The sequence below is a fragment of the Pinus tabuliformis genome, chromosome 9 (genome assembly GCF_031772625.1).
Source record: "Pinus tabuliformis cultivar Carrire ecotype Pingquan chromosome 9, CPIR1, whole genome shotgun sequence".
NCBI classification, from domain to species: Eukaryota; Viridiplantae; Streptophyta; class Pinopsida; order Pinales; family Pinaceae; genus Pinus; species Pinus tabuliformis.
This window is the reverse complement of record NC_142307.1, coordinates 1,616,223,199-1,616,244,963: the sequence shown is the minus strand read 5'-3', so window position 1 is coordinate 1,616,244,963 and position 21,765 is coordinate 1,616,223,199.

The following is a 21,765-nucleotide window of genomic DNA, read 5'->3' as shown; positions in this document are numbered from 1 at the left end:
ATATCATGGAATGGATTCGGCTCCCAAATTGGCCCAAAAATGGCATCTCTACAGTCTGGAAGGCGCTACTACATTCACTGCCTCTTATCAGGGACAATTTGATCTGGAGAATAAATAATGGACAATCAGCCCGCATAGGTATTGACCCATGGATTGGGTGCGGTGTACGACATCGTTTAACCAGGGATCTTATACAGCATATACATGGCCAAAACATCAAGGACATCGTAGATATAGCAGATCCTCACAATACCACCATACTTGCCCAAGGATGGATGTCCGCACAGCACCTCAATCTACCCCATCGCTGGCACCACGAATGGTTTGAATATATCACAGCACTCCTAGAATCTCACATAAGGATAAAAGAGGTACTGGATCAACTTATCTAGAACCAATCAGACAGCGGTACCTATACTCCAAAAGAGGGCTACCAAGTGCTGATTTCTCACAAAGTTCCCGACATGATTACATTCTGGTGGAAGGCCATTTGGAAGCTTACAGCGCCACCGCGGGCCAAATTATTTTTCTGGTGCGTACTAAAAAACAAAGTCCCCACTGCGGAGAACCTTATGCACCGAGCCATTCACGGGCCCACCTGGTGCTCGTTGTGTAAAAACGATGTTGAATCGACGTTTCATCTCTTTCTGAAGTGTTCGGCCCTGAAGGATATATGGCATAGCATATCATCAGTAATCCACTTCACGGGCACCTGGGAGGGCGACGATCTAAACAGAGTCTGGGAAGACTGGTACCAACGGAACAGGGGCTCCAAAATACAAAGTCTGCCTCTTATCATTAGCTGGCAGCTGTGGTTGACGCAGAATCGTATCATTTTTTATGGAAAAAACGCAATCTGGCTGCACATATATGCTTGCATTATAACTGTCTATAATGAATTGCTGGAACCACCTCAACCTTGTGCCAGAAGGTCCCGTGACCTGCCTATCATCGATAAAAATATCCCATGGGCATTCTTTGACGATGCGGCCCAACAGCAGGGTTGTGGGGGAGGATTTATCCTCTACATAAACGAACAGCACTATTATAAAGTAAAATTGGGATTGGGGACTGGATCAAACAACTATGCTGAACTCATTACTCTTCGTCACCTCATACATTTCTCATTGGGCCACAATTGCATGAACATACATATATTCGGCGACTCAAAGATCATCATAGACTGGTTTAATGCTACAACTGAATGTCACACACACACACTCAGCAATATACTGGATGAAATAAATATCATGAAGGTACATTTTAATGACATTACTTGTACTCATATTTACAGGGAACACAACAGCTGTGCCGACGAACTATCCAAGGCGGCCACGACACTACCCCGAGGAGAGTGGATGATCCAGGAGCAGAGAGGGTCAAATGCTTTTCAATATTATCATCGGCCCTATATAGACCCTCAATACCACAGGGCGGACAGCCCATGATCTGAATATGATACAAACTGTACAGGTTTTTTGATTACATTTTGACGGAAAGTATATAACCGGCCCTGCGTGGCAATATGTATATAATCTAAACAGAAACTAAATGATCATCCTGCGTGATGAACTGGTTATCTATGCTGATATATATGTCACCTATTTTGCTGAGCCATCAGGCTGACCAGACTATAGCATATGCATTCAGGTGCATCTACAATATGTAATTTTTCAAAGTATAATGAAAGATTACGATTTTTCCAGGGGAAAAAAAGATAATTAATTATTTCCACTCAAAGCAAATTTAGCGAGGGATATTAATAATGAATAGTTTTATGGTTCTCTTTTTAGTTTTAAAATTATGACTTCGACGAGGATTTCACACTTTTACCATGTATTTGGCAACTTCCAACAACACTATGTGCCAAAACATTATGAGCTTAAGGTCATTGGAAAACTATATTCATTATATTATTTAGATTATTTATACGAATAAAATTTCACATATTTTTAGGGAAAGAAACCAAATAGTGGAAAATATTTTGAAGTATATTTCTTACTGAACCACAATACAATAATTAATCCCATGTTAAAGAAACACCTTAAGGTGCTCTTCCTCTCTACAACAATGCCTACCCAATCTAAGAAATAACCATACAACTGCACTATACCATCTTCAAGATATCTAAGACTATTCTTTAGTGTGCTCCTCAAATATCTAAGTACATATTTTCTGGTTACCCTATGCAGTTGTCTTAGCTCCACCACGAACTAACTCAACTCAATGTGTTTAGTACAAAACATCTATGCACCTAGTGTTAACTAGATAAATGAAAGAACTAGTTATGTGTACATCGTGGGATCCACTAACTCTGAATCTAAAGTTGTCATTTTCTTCAAATTAGTAATCATGAGTGTGGTCATTGGTTTTCAACCCTCCATCTAAAACCTCTTCAAGATCTAAATTGCATACTTGTCCCGCCCAAGGAAAACCTCCCATGGTCTCTACCAAACCACCAACCCTAAGAACTAATGCATCATCCCAATATCATTCATCTCGAATTCAGCTACCATGTTGGGCTTCTCTGCACCTATTAAAAACAAGGCATCTACACACAACACCAAGGTAAATAGATCATTATGAACAAATATGTAATATAAGTTAAGAATCTCGTTCACTTTTTTTTAGGCCCATAATGTGTAAACGTACACCAATCATAGAATAATATGTTTTTGATACCCACTAAAGTCCATATAAGGATTTATTAAGCCCACAGTACACATGGGACTCCCTCCCATTTACCTCAAATCCCTAACATTTCTCTATGGACACCTCTTCCCCAATGATATCATTAAGGAAAAGTATCATCTTTAGGGAATGAAACCAAATAATGTAAAATCTCTTAAGGTATTCTTCCTATTGAACCGCAATACCATAATTGATCCCATGTTAAAGCAACACCCTAACGTGCTCTTCATGTCTACAACAATGCCTACCTAATCTAAGAAATAACCTTGCAACTTCACTTGAACATCTCCAAGATATCTAAGACCATACTCCAATGTACTCCTCAAATATCTAAGCACATATTTTGTTGCTACCTGATGCTCTTTTCTTAGCTCCACCACAAACTAACTCAAGGTGTCCAGTACAAAACATATGTTGGCCTAGTGTTGACCAAATAAATCAAGGAACTTATTAGTTATGTGTACATCATGGGATCCACCAACTCTGAATCGAAAGTTTTCTTTTTCTTCACATTAGCGATCATGTGTGTGTCCATTGGTTTTCAATCCTCCATCTAAAACATCTTTATAGTTTGAATTTCATCGTTATCCCACCTAATTAAAACCTCCCATAGGCTCTACCAAACCAAAACCTGAAGAACTAATGCATCATCTTAGTATCATTCATCTCAAATTCAGCTGCCATATTGGTTTTGTACCATGTAATAAGCTTCTCTCCACCTATAAAAAAAGGCATCTACATACAACACTAAAGTAAATAGATCAATATGAACAAATATGCAGTATAAGTTAAGAATATGTTTCAGTTTTGGTGAATTTGTAATTTGTAAATATTCATCAATCCTAAAATACCATGCTTTTGATGCCCACTCAAGTCCATATAAGGAATTCTTAAGCCTATACATGGGAATCCGTCCCATTTACCTCAAATCCTTGAGATTTCCCTATGTACGCTTCTTCCCCAATGATCCCATTAAGGAAAGTTATCATCGCATCCCACTGACGTATTTTCCATACCATAAATGAAACCAAGGATGTAACAACTATAATAGAAGTGTACTTGGCGACTAGAGAAAATTTATCCCTATAGTTAACTCCCTTTCTCTCAAAGAACCCTCTCACCACAAACCTCACCTTGAACTTCTCAATGCTACCATCTACAACATGCTCGATCTTGTAGAGACACCTAGAACTTAGAAATGTCTTCCCTTTTGGTCTTTGTATTATGTCCCAAACATCATTGTTCATGATGGAGGTGTACTCCTCCACATGGCATCCTGCCATACCTATTGTTCTATTGCATCTTGAAAACTAGAATGATTGGAATATAGAATGTTTATCATAAATGTCATATAGTTTGGAAACTTCTTCAAAGGATCGTTCTCTCTAAAAGCGTTATTATGACTCTCAACATGCTCATGAGAATCCATCAATGTTTGATTGAACCATTGAGGTATCCTAATAGAAGTAGAATGAGCTCATAGAAACATTCTGCGCTCTGTAAATATGGCTAATTGAGTAGCCCTCCCTGCCCTTCCACAAAGTCATGATTCTGTACATCCAACTATCTAGGAACTGATTTTTTATGTGGTGTTTCCCAGTGACATGTTCTATAATGACTTTAGAATCACCAAATATATGAAGAGATTGAATATTTAGAAACTGACACAAAAATAGTAAACCTGCAAATGCCATAGCTTCTGCTTTTATGTTGGAGCCTGATCCTCCATTCCAATATATTTGATATTGCAGGTTGTTATCCATGCAGATCTGAACACCGCATCCACATATATCATTCTGAGAAGCCCCATCAAAGAAAGCTCTTGGGAATAGCATTTGGTCCAGTGGAGAATCCGCTTGTTTTGACTTATGACCCAGAGAAGTTTTAACCGAGATAGAGTCCATGGAACAACTGGTTGCTTCTTAGTTGGGTCCTTTTCCAATTTGGAAGGACTCCACAAGTCTGGGTATGTCCAAAGATATGGCTCAACTGTGGATGCAGGTTATGAATAGCTTGAAGAATTGTGGAATCTGTCGTACCTTGGATGATGATGTCCTCACATGGAATGGGAAAAGCACAAAGGTGTCGATCAATGTTAAGGATACCTACACCAACCTTATTGGGATGCTATGTGTTCAACCTCAGCAAATTTATCCTGTCATCTTTTGGAAGTCTGGTTGTCCACAAAAATCCATCTTATTTTCTTGGTTGGTATTCCACAACAAAAATTTGACATGGAATAACTTACAGAAGCGAAATTGGCATGGCCCTGGATTATGTTATGCTTGTAAATCAGCCGAGGAAAACAATTTCCACTTGTTTTTTCAATGTTCCTTATCTCAACAAATATGGCAAGACTTGGCTGCTCATTATGACTTTCCCTTTATTACACATAATTCTATATCTGAAGCATTTATTTGGTGGAGCTGTCAAAAAGTGTCATGGAGACCCATTATTATTTTTGCCCTTTGGCATATATGGAAGTGGAGGAATCATAGTATTTTTCAGGGAAGAAGAGACCCCTTCATAGTCGTCTTCGATAAGATTGTATTTTGGACTTGTTATGAACCATGTATCTAACAACATCCAACAACACAATATCAACTTAAGGCCATTTTCAAAAAATATTCATTATATTATTAGATTATTTCTTCAAATAGAATTTTCACATATCTCTAGGGAATGGAACCAAATAGTGGAAAGGATCTCTAATGAAGGCATTATGTTACCTATAAATAATACCATACTATTGGAATTCAATGATCGGTGAGCATGGATTCATAGCCAATTCATGGTTCAAAACTTTTAATAATGTTATTACTTTGTAGTATGTCAATTTTGATTGTTCCTATGTTGGAATCTTACTATAAAGCGAGTATTTATAGTCAAGAAACCCTTAGAAGGACTAAGAAGTATATCTAAATACATTACTATAACTTCCTCTACTTGGATGATCAATTTTGATTGTGTTGATTTGTTGCTCATTGTTGGATAGTCCTGTGATCAAATCCATTGAAATGACTATCTAGATTTATGTTGGGATTGATTGAGGTTGTTATGCCCCTATTATCTTCATCATCTCTCCCTTATTTCTCTAGAAAGCATCACAAGATGCTATGCAATCCTAGATATTAGTTTGCATACCTTCCCAGAAGAAGTTTTTCCTATTTAATCATCCTTGTACATATTAATGGAAAAATTGGTTGGTAGAAGGATTGAAGAAGAAAGAAATGGAAATTCTCCCTAGAGTGGAAATTATTACAGGAACAAAAGCGATAAACCACTCTCAACTCGTAGATGATATTCTCCTCCTTGATGAAGCCTTAGTGAAAATATCACAAAGATTCAAATTAGCATTAGATCATAATTAGAGGCCTCGACAAAGAAAATAAATAACAACAAAAGCAACATATCCAGTTGGAATAGCTCCACGTTTACCCTCCATAATATTGTAAGAGAGATGGTATTCCTAGTTCAAGGTCATTGGAAGACATTCATATTTGGGCATCCCTATAGTGCTTACCCATCCAAGAATCTCATATTAGTCCCCCATGCTTCAAAATTTTAAGATTAAGATGATCAATTGGGGAACTTAGTGGCACAATCTAGTAGATTGGATTATCCTTGTAAAATTTATCATCATGTCCACTCTAGTCATTTTTCTCAATTCAACTGCTCTAGCCCCAATGCGGTTCACACAATCTTTATGAATTTAGAGATTAAAATATTCATGTGGAAAGGAAGAAAAGAAAAAGAAATTCCATCTAGTCAACTATAAAATAGTTCATGGTCCCTTAAATAGATGTTATTTGGAAATAATAGATCATATATTGTCTAATCAAGCAAAGGGAGCCAAGCTCTTTATGGGGATATGTGACAAGTAAAATATAAATAGTGGGAAGAAGTTCTCTAGCGTAGATACTTTAGAGAAAAACATATTAGAATCTTGGATGATCAAGTGCCAATGATCTTTGGATTCCCTATTTAGTATCTCCATACAACATTCAAATCTCCATCCAAAAGTCGATTCTCACATGGATTCTAGGTATCATGAAACAAACCAAAGTATGGGAAGACAATATAATGGGTTTCCATCCCTTTATTTAGGGATTTTCCTTCAAGATATAAGAGTATATATATTAAATCAAGACATCAAATTTCTCTTTGATCTTTTTGAATGGGAAAACTCTAATAGCGCCAAGTGTTAGCTCAATTGGTCGAGTTCTCATCATTAAAGCACCTCAGTAATGGAACGGCATGTGGTCAATTCTCGTCGATGTTATTGGGGTTAGGCTCTTCTAATGAGTTGGTCGAAAGTGATCCCTTCGAGTGGATATGCCTGGATAGTTTTTGTTGACGTAATGGCCACTAATCTCCAGTATCTGTGAACCACACATAAAAATAAATAAATAATGGAAAAAATCTAATGACTTTCAGGTTGGAAATGGACTAGATGCAAGTATTTAAATCCTCCTAATGAGTTATTCAATAAGATGAACTAGCATCTATCTCAACTAAAGGGTGCATCTCCCTTAAATAAATGAGTCAAATATTGAAGAGGATGACCCCCACTCCCCCAAGGGGGAATCTATTTATGAGCATTGAATATTTGAAATATTTAGCTAACCAAAACCTATCACCCCATTCCCTCATCTAGAAATTAGTTGAAGGGAGATATTGACTACCGCATATCCATATCTCCATTTCAATTCTTGCTCACAACAAAATCTTTACTCATGAAAATATACATAAACGAGGATTCCATGGACCCTCTCTTTGATACATATGCAAATGAAAAGAGGAATTAGTAAAGAAGTTATTTTTTGAGAGTTAGTTCATTGCAAAAGTATGGAGGACAGAAATTAAATATCTTGTAAAACTCATTCACCCACGCAAGATACAAGAGAAATTCCATTGACTTAAATACATCACTATCATATTTCTATGCATATCAAACCTCTTTTTAAGAGTTATTTGATGATGTTACCTAAGTTATCAATGTGGAAATATAGATATCTTGTAATAAATACATATTTAAATAGGTGCCCCACATCCCTAGTAATGATATCCAATGAATTGATCCAAAAATTTTGTTCAATCTAATGGTAGAAGAAAAAATCTTACTATAAAATTTGTTTTTCTCTAAATCCCTTGTGAAATGTTACACCCTCTTCCCACATCTACCCAAGTAACCGGACAACTAGGGTAAATGCATGACGAGAGGTTATTTTGATATGATTCAACCTCCTAGGTGGCCTTAAGAAAGTGGAACCGATGGAAACACAACATACAAACCTTCCACATCAGCTGCAAGACCCCTGAGAACCATCCCAACACTTCAGGAAACTAGCCCCTAGGTCCCACTGAAGCTTTTGATCACTTGACCTCTGGACGCTCTCATGTTATAGGATTGACAGCGTCCAGGAGGCTTTGGGCGCTCTCTTTCTATAGGCATGTCAGTGTTTAGAGACTATTTTGTCCAGTTCAGTGCTAACTTCCCTGGGATTTAAGCCACTTTTTCATGCCCAGATCCCAGTTCACTGCACATAATTGAATGACATCTTTAGAATAGTAAAATAATAGGGAAACAATGATGCAAAAGCAAATCATTGAACAAGCTCTTAACCATACCCCTACTAGCCATGACATGAATTTCGTCAAACATATCACAAATATGTAATCTACATGTGTAAACAACATATTTAAGCATAGGGAACGCATATTTACCTAAGAATCACTAAGAACCATTGTTCCCTCTTATCAATTGTTTCATTATCATCTATTAGGTCATAGATACATTTTCCATTCATTTACAAGTAAAAACATGACGAGAGCCATACATAGCCATTATCATAAAACACATATATAACCAGCATAACAGCAGCATAAATACCAATGAAATCACAAGCATATGATCCATATATAAACTAGTATAATACTCATAGAAATAACCTTTCATTAATGATACAAAATCCAAACACGGGATGGGACTACCACGTTCCACCTGACCATAGAATGGTTGAGCCAAATCTCTCTTCATCCATTCACCCTGTGCCATATTCCAAGCATGAATGTGGGACTCAAACCGAAAGAACCAACCAGGGCATACCGAGGCTATACCACCTCACCCTCATCAATAGAAACTAGGCTTTACCGTAATCCATCCCAGATCACTAGGCCAACACAATGAACATGTAATAACACATTTTACCATTATCTCCACCAGATCTCTACGCCAAAACAAGCATGGATGCCACCATATTTATCCACCTACATCATGATGAATTTTACCACTTTATTGCAAACTCTCAGGCTTTACCGCAATCCAAACCCGGATTACTAGACCCTAAATTGAGACCCACTCTCCAAGCTTTATCACATATCCAAAACTCAGGATTACTATGCCCAACAGAGAGTAAACCACCTCTTGGCTTTACTGTATATCTTGTCATTCACCGACAAGGATTCCTAGGCCCACTAAGGCAACAAAATCTTGAATTTACCGCAACCCACAGTCTGGATCAAGGGTCACTAGTCCAATGAATTTACCATGATCCGCAATCTGGTTCAGGGACCAGTAGGCCTTGTTCTCTATCATTCAGAGATCCACCTCACTCAGCTTCAAATCCATCCAACAATCCATCTCAACCAAAAAATGAGAACCCCATCACACCATGGCTATCTGAAAATGGCAAGGTTGGGCTGAAAACATTGTCACACCTAGCAAAACCCATGTCATAACAGAAAAATAACCACATGTAATACCATGCATGCCAAACCTAGCAAGGAAAATACACATGTAAATCAATACATGCAAAAAACATTGTTGTAGTTGCTTTTCCTGCTCTTCCTTGCTCAATCTCTGCTTCCTCTTTCCTTCTTTGCCTTTCTTGATCCAATGCCACAATGCTCCAAGAAAACTCTAAGTGTCCAAAAGTGAGAGAGAGAGAGAGAGAATAATGAGAGAGCTCCAAAACTTAACTGACAAAAGGTTACCAATTTATCCTCAGAAGCCTTTTTATTAATGAGGCCTCTATTTTCTTCATTTTCCATTATTTTCCTTCATTTTCCTCGTCACATGCAACCTGTGACCTTTCACCTCCCGTTTTTCCTAATTTCCATCATTTTCATAAATAAATGTGCCAAAAAAATTTTCCTTTCCAAAGTCTTAGTCATTGCCTATGTCAATTTCCTTAGCCATTAAACTGATGAACACCCACACTATGATGTTTTTCACAACATTCAACTTGGAATAAGTGTCTCATCAACCGTGGTTAATATTTTTCCTTTATTAATTTTTATTACATGGAATTTTCACGAGGGATGTTACATGAAATCACACCAATTTCATTTTCCTTCCTTCTCTTGACAAGTGCAACTCATATTGGGAGATAAATCATTATTGTAATGGAAGAAAGAATGTAACCACCCCATTAAGTTCCTTGATGGAGCTTCAAAAGAAAGTAATGGGGTGGCAGATGCAAGGGTGTCATTTTTTAGTCTAGACAAACATAAGAAATTGAGTATGCTTGGGGAATATCCATAGTAGGTTATTGAGTATGCTTGGGGAATATCCATTGTAGGTTATTCCTTGATTATTTTTAGAGATATATAAGGAAATTTTTTACTTGAATATTATTCCCTAACATGATTGATAGAAGGGAGAAACAAATTTGATTCCTTCCATGTGTTTCACAATTACAACAACTTAATGGAACATCAAGTGAAATTGAGTATAAGATTGAATTTTGGGTAATATATAGTAAATGTGAAGATAAAAATCCATGTACCCTCATTGTATGTATTGTTCTAACTTCCTAAAATCAGTGCAACCCCATTTTATAAGTTGTTATTTTTTTAAATAAAAAAAAAAGAATTATAAGGTAAATAAAAAAATATAAATAATATATATATATATATATATATATATATATATTTTCAAAAAAGTACGATTGTATAATAATTTAAATAAGTCATTGGGCTAATCAAAAAGAGAAAAAAAAAAGAAGATAAAAGGTAAGTAATTTTTAATTTTACATGGCCTTACCTTTAGTAATATGAAATATATTTAACATGTAACAAACTTATTACTTTCATATTTAATATATTTAAATATAAAAATAATATTTTAAAAAATACTATGAAAATTATAATTATAATTATATATATATGTATTTGTTAATATAGTTATCATCATGTATCAATGAGGGTGTCATTGCAGTTTTAATGGGGACAAGGATTGATATGACAAGGCCCTCGTTGCACCGCTCCCATCACATGCCACACCACCCTGATCTATTAATTAGCCCTCGCCTCCCAAGGAGGGTAGCAGGCGCTTTATAGCACATCTTTGTGTTTGGCTCCATTGTGTGGTTTGAATGCACCATCATGCTCCTCCTTCTCGGAAACCTACTCGTCCTCCTTATGTTTTTTCATTGCCTCCTCCAATTTCTCCCTCTATCTTCCATGACCTTTGATTACTATGTGTTTGCTCGAGTGTAGGAGTCCCTTTTGGCCCCCCTGACTTTCCCTCTACCTCAGGTGGATTTTTCTGAAGGAGAGGGAATTGTCTCAAATACTTCAACAATGCAGCCCTCTTGGCATGATCTACTGGAAAAAGGGTTTCATAAATGGCTCTTACAACTCCCAACTCATCTCTTTCCAGGCCTCATCTATGTCTTACTTTCTCGAGTAGAAATGTTGCACTAGTGCACATTGTCATAGAGGAGGAGGGGGACGAGGAGCGATGGGTGGCTTTGGAGCTTAGTTTCAAATAGTCTTTAGATCTTAGCTTTCAAGAACATACCCCTCCTGATATTTAAGAGGAAATTCAATTAGCTAAGGAGTAAATTCGACAAGAAAAGTGGGAGGTTTTGGACTCAGATGTCATGGTAGGTATTTCTCCTTGGGTTCCTAACACAGGAAACTCATGAGGAGGACATAACCATTACCTTTACATAGTGGACTTTTGTTGGCACATTAAGTTGTTTAGAAATATTCTTGGGGACAAAATGCAGACTCAAGTGAACCTCATGCACCATCTAGATGAGCTCAGGGACCTCATGTTGGACATGGAAGGAAAGTTGGCCAGGCTAGAGATGGGTTCACTTCTCAAATCTCCAAATTCTTTTGTCGTGCAAGGTCGAGGAACATCCTATAAATATAGACACCTCTTTGTCCTCCTAAAGCTCATGTTTCTTATCTATCACGGTTTTAATTCTTAGATATCTATGTTTTTCCACCAAGCTTGTTGGTACCCTGATTTTTGAGTTTTTGTTTAGTTTTACTAACTTGTTCTCTCAAACTTTACAAAATTAAAATTTTACACCTTTTGATTTTTGTAGTTGGTTTCCCCCACGGTGGGGCAGGAGTTTCACAATAAAATTTTAGGTCTCGAGTTGTAAATCATGATTCAATTATGTTACCTTAGACTTTATACTAATATGTCTTTGGTCTGGCTATCTAAGTGGTAGTTTGGAGACAGTAAAAAATGCAAATAAATTGCAATTATTTGAAATTTTCAATATAGAAATTAGCTATATATATATATATATATATATATATATATATATATATATATATATATTTATTTATATATTTATTTATTTATTTATGTTTGTAAATATATTTATTTATTCTACTATATCTTGAAATATAAAATCCACAATTACAGAAAGAGAAGAGAGGTTATAGTGTTAGTTTTCCTAGAGGAAACTAAACCAAGCTATAAGTATTAAGAAATAGGTTCAAAACACCTCCCTATGTAAAGAGTTTACAAAAAGTAAAAAAATGAACCTATCCTACCCCTTGAGAAACTAGACCATGTGAAGCTTCAAAAATACAGAATAACAATTTAAGTTAATAATGTTAAATATAATATTAAAATTATATATATATATATATATATATATATTTATATATAAAGAAAAAACTTAATTTTTATTTCATTATAACATAAAAATTATATTAGGGATGGCAGGAGCAAGGGGGTTATCTTTTGCCTCGATGAAGAAAGGGAGATCAAATTTTCCTGGCGTATAGGGGACTCAACTAAAAACCATGCTTAATACTTAGCATTGTGACAATGATTTGAATTGGAATTCACCAAAGGAATTTGTCATTTGATGGTTTTCAATGATTCATTGATCGTAATAAACGAGGAGAGAAAAGTAGAAGGAAGTTTCGCACAAACTTTGACCCCAATCCTACATAGAATTAAGCTTCTTCTGAAAAAAATTGAGAAGGTAGAGCTATTTCATTTAAAGAGAAACCTTAATACAATGGCATATTCTTTAGCCAATCAAGGAATTCTCTTGGAACAAGGAGTAATGAAAGTGGATGATGAGGATTATATAAACAAACCAATTCCATGAAAGGTAAACCTAAACTTCATGGTACCATGTATATAAACATAGGTAAATATAGAAAATGGGGGAAGAATCAATCATTCTATGTGGACAGTGCATTTACCACCCCGGTGACATCAATATTAATCCTCCTCGTGCAGCGGAGGTGGGATATCATCACAAAAGGTCGCAGTAGTGTATCCATTTGATATATGGTCGTCATGCAACACTAGAGAATGGACAGGTGGAGGCCTGAATATAATCTCAAGGAGGAAACCATGGTGTGTGAGTTAATTCTTGCTCTATCCAAGAATTTGGAAACCGATATGTGCACTTCACCATCACCTCAATTTGTATGGAGCTTTCCACGATGGCGCTGGATCTTAGTGTCCAAACATTGTATGGGGATTACTGCAGCAATAAAGGAGTAGTTATAACCCATAAGTGGAGGAGAGTGGGCTATGGAAGATATATAGAGCCAAACAATGTCCTTGTGAAGCCAAAATAAGCGAATTGCAATAAATACTTTTAGAGCAAAGGGAAGAACTCATGCAGGGTGGTCATCATGGATAGCAGTGACAACACCTGCGAGGCAAACAACATAGTGGAGTAGTAGGAAGGCTTGTTAGACTACACATCATAATTATCCATAAGATTGATGGGAGTGATCCTTTTAGAGGTTTTCACATTGTGAGTTAACAACCCAGAAATTGGGGCTTCTAGAAACCAAAATAGATAGGCTCTAATTGGTGGTAGACATGTTGAATTTTCAAATGGATGAGATGGCTTTGACAGCGAATTGTTTGGTGGTTGAGGAATGCATCAATGTTCTAGAAGAAATGGCACAGGCGTAGAACAATTCAGAAGTGCACGATGGTGATGAAGCCATCATGAGCACCAACATGGTTCAGACCTCACCACCTCAACCTGATGTTGACATGGCGGATTTTCGCTATACCAACAAGGATAACTAACCCGATCATAGACCCCAATTATATCTTCTTTCATTTGGAGTGGCTAGTTCCAACAGGTTTTAAAGGACCCCATGAACTGTTATAGGTGTTGAGAGATTGCTTCCTGGAGGAAGACTTCAATTAAATCAACAAAAGAAACAACTAACCTATATGCATCAAATCCTATCTACACTATTGTTAACTACTCTAATCTAGTCCTAACTATCCTAATCTATCCTGCAGGAGCATAACAAAAGAGAGGTTAAACATCATAGGTAAATTCCAAGTCCAAACGAATCAATTAATGGTTCACATAAGAACAAGGTTGCATCAAATCTAAATTGCAATCCAATCACTCATACAGGAATACACATTCCTTTTTATACAAATAAATCTTGCAACTGATGTCTAACACAGTTTCAAATCAAGGACTGCCTATGAATTAACTATGATGAAGAATTACATTCAAACAACCAAGGCTAATCATAACCTATATTGTTATCAATATGCACAAAACCAAAACACATTTGTATTTATGCCAGCAACAACACCTTGTCTCAAAACATATAAAAGCAAAGGACCTTAAATCTGAAACAAAAGGCTCCTCATTCAACCAAACAGTCTTCTTTATTCATAATAAATCAAAGTTGTTCTTTCTAAATTAAAAACCCTCCTCTCCTATATGGAAGTAATACTTATGCCTCAAGCCATGACCCTTTGTCTTCCCCTGATCTCTTCAATTACCCTTTTTGTTTTCAATATACAAATCAAAATGTGTTGACGTAGCACAGTTAGTGTAACCACTGACACGTAAAGGGTATATCTGTTGGAGTGCTCCATTTCTTGGGGAATGAATAGATGTTGATTGAAAGAGAACGACTGTGTGTCATCTCTTCACACCTGTATAGAGTGGACGTTATCCCCTATTATTTCCTAAAGGAAACTGAAAACATTGCGCCTATCATCCCACATCTGGCATGATTGAAGGTGTGTTTGGAAGTGATGACATCTCGATGGATCAACGTTGTTCTTCTACTGAACTCAGAGAGTGCCTCCATTATGCACTATGGTGGTCCATATTCCCTTTTGCAGAGTGTGTTTTGAAATATCGACACCGGTGGTGCAGAGGTGTCATCTTGATATAACTTACATTTATCCATTACAGGGTCTGCTCGAATTTGCCTGCATAAATAATTCATATCAGCTATGATTATGCAAATATGATAAAAATGCTTTAAAAACACAGATCTTGCCTTCATTAAATGTTTATAACATCAAAAGGAACAAGTGTGAAAGAATCGCCCCATGGTTTTTTAATTCATGCATTGATTGAGTCCTACAAGCATAAATTTGATTTACATTGAAAAGCATTGCATAACACATAACAGGATCCGAAATCTGGACTTGAAATATTATAAGCGGGAACCTATACCCTATCAGGTCTACCATATGGGATTTTCCATTAAAAACCATGACCACAGCATTTTATCGAATACATAGGAAAACACAGAAAAACCCGCGGTCGGGCCGTACATCCAGACTTCAAATCTTATATACCCAAGCCTTATAATTATCGGTGGGTCCGCCGTATCGCAAATCACTTTATGTATAAACAATGAACTCTTTTGAATGTGATAAGTGATTGGTGAGGCGAACCTAAAATACATATGAGTCGAGTTAATAATCCTTTCGGGTCCACTGTATAACACTCTCCTTTGAAAACCGGGTCCGGAACATTTTATCGAAAATACAAGGGAATACATGGGAAAACCGCATCTGACCACAAGGCCGGACTTGAAATAATATATACCCAAATTCATAGTTATCGACGGGTCCGGTATATCATAGCGCACCATATATATAACCCCTGGGTTTTGCTGATTGTGATAAGCGATTGGGGAAGCGGACCCAATAATGTATGTATTGTAGTTGATAGTCTTGTCGGGTCCGCTATATCGCATCGTCCTTATGGCTCAGCTTTGACTCCCGCCAATTGCGATATGGTTCCGAACCCGATATATATGAAATATGGTTAATGATGTCGTTGGGTCCGGAAGACAGTCGTGCGCCTTATATAAAAGCCCCGGACCCCACCGATTGCGATATGTGATATGGTTCCAGACCCGATATATATAAAATATGGTTAATAATGTTGTCGGGTCTGGAGTATAACGGTGAACATCATGCCTTAGTGTTGATTCCGATAGGAAAAAAGGGGTGATTTGTGCATGTTTTGCGAAGTATTTCTGTTGTAAAGAGTTATGATGGAAATAATGATGTGATAGAAGGTTTCCTGGGTCAAAAAAGTCCTGATGAGGATATGAATGAAGGGCTTAGGGAGGGTTATATATGAATCATGCGACAGGGATTTATTAAGGGGACCTTAACCATTTAAAATTTGAAGATTTGACTTGGAAAAGAGTTAAAATCCCTGGGATAAAATAGATCATTCGAAGGGGTGCAAGATCAACTTATAAGGGACCCATTCAAAATTGCTACCAAGGAAAATTTTAATAGGGTGGTTGTTGTGGCCACAACAAATGGTGAACTGTCGGGGAAACCAGTTATCTTTGTTTCAAAATAAACCTTGGATCAATAGAACATCAAAGTGTTAAGATAAACTTGAAATGCAAACTGTACAGATGGACAGGCATGGGTTCCACTTCAACATTAATTGCTTCAAGTGGGATAAAGACAAATAGATTCTACTTACTGATAGGGTTTTGATAGGCATTCTCCTATGGTAATATTATGGAATTTATTGACCTTCCTTCACCTGTTTCCTACTTTCAGAAATCCTTTCGGGGCCATCACTGGTCTGTCAATACATGTTTAGGTGTGTAACTCAACTCTTTATTACTCATCAAACTTGATGTAGATATGTTTATCTACACTTTATATGAGAATTTCAGTGCTATATTTTCATATGATTGAATGGGGCACAGTCATGGATCATGCCATATTTTTAAACCGCTTAAGCAAGGTTGGGCTTGTTGTGTCAACCGGTACTCTGAGCCCAGCAACAGTCCTTACTCTAACCGGCTTCCCAAACAACATGTCCTTCCAGATTGGCACAAGGACTTGACATTTCATTTTCTTTTAAATAAGTCCTTCCAGTTTCAGGCACAAGGACTAGAGCACAATTGGATTTGCCACATGGTATATGACAGTGAGTTTAGCCCATGAAAGGAGATTTACTTGTAGATGACAGGTATTGGAGAATTTAGTGTGGTGGATGGGACCAATGGAGAATAACTGCAAACCTTGCAGGCAAGCATAGGCTAGGTCTGAGTGGGATTTATTTAAAATGCAGTGTTCCTCCATGCCAGTCCAGTTGTAGTTACACATTTTTTGTTTTATAAAGATGCCCCTACATGCTCCAGGTATCCAAGTTATCAATAGATCTTACCTAGTTCCCAACATATGCTAGTGAGTGGCTTCAATTTGAATTCCACAACTGATTTCCAAGCTTTCATAGGCTTACTGAAAATTCGTTTGACTTGCAAGGTAATGATGGATTTAGGATCAGCAGACTCATCAGCAGGTTAATGAAGGAGGCAAAATTTGAAGGTGGCGAATAGGGGCAATCTGAAAAAGGTAAAAACGAGACTGGAGGACCGAAATCAGTTGGCTGAAAAGGACTGCAATTCAAAACAGAAGGAAAATAAACTTTGCAGAAAAACAATGAAGGAAAAGATCGAAATGTAACTAAACTAACAGCAAAAATAAAATGAATTCTAACCTACTCAGGAGGTAACCACCACGTGGTGGCTACTAGAAGTATCTCTTCAGATGTTGGCCATTAACAGGGAGTTTTTCAGTTTCTCCCTGTAAAGTTTTCAACCTGTAAGTTCCTTGACCAATTTTTTCCACAACTTGGAATGGGCCCAGCCATAAGTGTTGGAATTTCATGTGTCTACCCTTTGGCTCATTCAACTTGTCCCATTTCAGGACTAGCTCTCCTACTTAGTAATCTTTATCTCCTGCCAGATGGCGATCAAACCATCTCTTCACAATCATTTGGTGATTTCTAAATTTATTTCTGGCTTTATCTCTCAATTCCTCCAACCTCATCAGTTGGTTGATCCTCTCTTGAAGTAAGGCTGAAGGGGTTCCTCTTGAAGCTTGGAAGAGTTGTAAAGAGGGAAGGGTAACGTTTGGAGGCAAGATGACCTCCTGTCCATAAACGAGGAAGTATGGGGAGTTTCCTAAGGCCACTTTTGGGGTGACCCTATCGGCCCAAAGGGCATTTGTTAGAGAGTTGTGCCAGTTCCTCTAGTTGTCAGCGACAAATTTACAGATTATGCGTATGAGGTTCTTGTTTGAGGACTCTGCAACTCCATTTCCCTGGGGGTAATAGTTCGATGCATACCTTATGTGAATTGATTTATCAATAGCAAATTCAGTCAATTTCAGTGATGAAAAGTAAGAAGCATTATCAAATATGAGAGCGTCAAGAATGCCATACCTGTTGATAATGAATTTCTCAATAAATGATATTACCTCATCTTCGTTCACCTTCTGGAGCGGGATGGCTTCGGTCCATCTGGTGAAGTAGTTGGTCACTGTGAGTATATACTTATGTTGTTGTGAAGAGTTTGGAGTGATCTCGCCTATGACATCCAGGCCCCATTGCTGGAACAGACGATAAATCATAATAGGCCTGAGGGGAACAGTTGGCTTTCTTTCTCGTCCTGCGGCGGTTTGACACACCTTGCATTTGTGAGCGTAGGCATGTGAGTCTCTAAACACTATGGGCCAATAATATCCAGCTCTTAATATTTTGTGAGTAGTGGTCTCTCCGCCGTAGTGACCACCTATTGGTCTGTCGTACATTTCTTTCAAGATATGATCAGCATCATCCTTTTCCAAACACCTCAGCCAAATTCCATCATAATTTTTTATGTATAATGTATCATTGGCCAAGTGATACTAGTTAGATTTCAACCTGAGCGCTCTCCTTTGTGATGCATCCATGTGTTGAGGACATGATCCCCGTGTTAGATAGAAACGTATGCCATAATACCACGACTCAGGATCCAAAATGGCTTCTGACATTCCGCATTCATATATCAGCATCTCATTAATCCATAGGGGCTCCTCCCTGAGTTCTACTTGTTTGTTTTGCATGCTCTGCACTTCTGGTTCTTCGGATGCCCCTTCTTTATCTGCTAAGGCTTCTGCTGCTAGCATGCATAATCCCTGCCCTCAAACTATCTTTGTCGGCTTAATCTCGAGGTTGAATTCTTGAAGTGCGGTTATCCAATTTCCTCTCCATTCACCCATTTATTTCTGCACGAAGAGGGCTCTTACAGCAGGATGGGGAAAGATCACTTTAGCCCTGGCCTTTAATAAATAAGGGCGGAAATGTTTTATGGCCTTAAAAACCACAAATACTTGTTTCTCCACGTCTGGGTAGTTCAATTCTGCTCCCTAGAGATTAGAGCTCATATAGGAAATGGGGACTTCATTGTCCTCGACATTTTTTTGAGTGAGTATCACGGCATATGAAAGATCAGAAGCAAAAGTGCACAAGAAGAATTCCTTGCCGAAATTGGGGCTGATCAATGCAGGAGCTTTTGCGATGGCTTCCTTGATTCGCTAAAACGATTTCTTAGCTTCATCGCTCCACTTATACACAACGTCCTTTTTCATCATTAGCTGCATGGGACGCACTATTTCTGCAAACCCTGAAACAAATTTCCTAATGAAATTAATCTTCCCGAAGAAAGATTGCATTGCCCTTTTATTTACAGGGGGTTGTATTCTCATGATGGTCTCTACTCTTTCAGGATCAATAACAATCCCTTCTTTAGAGAGGATATGACCAAGTAGTTTCCCTTCTGTGACTGTGAGGATTCTTTTCTTGGGATTCAAGGATATTCCGTATCTTTGGCACCTTTCGAAAATTTGTTTCAGGTGATAAATATGATCCCTTTTGCGATATGAATACATAGTAATGTCATCCATGTACACTACTACTGATCTGTTGATCAATCCTCGGAAAGTTATGTCCATGGCTCTCTGGAATGTGGCACCCGCATTAATGAGTCCAAAAGGCATTTTACGATATGCGTAAGTGCCCCATTTAGTGTTGAAAGTTGTCTTTAGTTGATCCCCACTAGATACCAACACTTGATTACATCCTAAAAACCCATCTAATAGGGACAATATTTCACACCCAGAAACACACTAAAGAATGTGTTCCATAGAAGGGACAGGATAGTTATCCTTTTGCGATGCTTTGTTCAGGTTTCTGAAATCAATACACAGCCTAATGTCTCCATTTTTCTTTCTTACTGGCATGAGATTGGCTACCCAGCGGGTGTGTCTGACCGGAAATATGATTTTAGCATCCAGCATTTTGTTTAATTCTTTCTTCACCAGTGGTTCTAGGCTTGGATGTATCTTGCGAAGCTTTTGTTGGTAGGGCTTAGCCTCCTTTTCCAAAGGAATTACATGTTGCATAACATTGGTATCAAAGGTTTTTAAGTCACCACATGTCCATGCAAATACGTCCTTGTATTATTTAAATATCTTGACAAATGCAGCCTTCTCTTGTGGAGAGCACCCCAAGCCCAAATTGACATTTTTTGGGTCTTCTTTGGTTCCAAGGTTGACTGATTCGTACTTCATGGATGAGCTATGTGTTTTGCAGTTAGTCGGCTTTTTGAATTTATCATGCAAGTCATACAAGTGCTCCATCTTGACAACTGACTTGGGGATCATATTGGAATGATCCTTTTCCTCATCTTCCCTCTCATTCATAAGCATGTCATGCTCTTTTTCATCAATGATTGCATTCTTGAATATCTTCTCGCAGTGCAAGAACTCCAGGATTTGCTCGTCATCTTTGAACACTTGCCAGTTTGAGATGTTATCAGGCACGGATGGTCTGAAAATCAATTCAACATAACATTTATTCTTCTTTAATCTAAAATCAGGAAAAAGTTTTGCAGCCATACCAGCCATCAGATCGGCATCTTGGTTTTTTCCTTAAGGTATGTATGTGATATTAAAGGAATCAAAACTATCAATTAAGCTCCATACCTCATGTTGGTACCTTACCAGGTGTGGCGAATTGCAATGTATCCTTTTCCTTACCTGGTCCACAATTATCTGTGAGTCACCAAAAACTTTCAGATTTTTTACCTTCATATCAATGGATCTTTTCAGGCCCTGCAGCAAGCCTTTGTATTCTGTCATGTTTTTGGTGCACATGAACTCCAACCAGATGGCCATCAGATGTTGGTTTCCTTGTGGATCAACGAGAACGCTCCCAGCACCTGCACCTTCAAGGCAATTAGAACCATCAAAATAGAGTGTCCAAAATATAGAGTCTAGTGTTACATCAATTGAATTGCTTCCTACGAAACTAGTTCTATCATCTACTATATTACAAGGTGGTTCATCAGTTGGACTATAGGGGAGAGCTTCCAATTGTGTGTTTATTGGAGTTTCTTCAATTGTTTCTGCATGGAATTCTCCAAAATAGGTTTCCGTGGCACAAACATTGAAACTATAATTCCCAAGGATAGAGTTGGTAAACATTATAGGTTCATTGGGGCCGTTTAATTCCGTCACCACATACTTCATGTATCTTTCATGATCAACTCTCAGCATATCACCCTTCCCCTTCTGAGGTAGCAAGAGATGGGACCAATCAGTTGAGAAATATCCATTCAGTTTTGCTGACCAATCCCTACTAAGCAGCATTCCATAAGCCTCGGGTATATCGACTACCACTATATCAATGACTTGTGTGTATTGTGGTT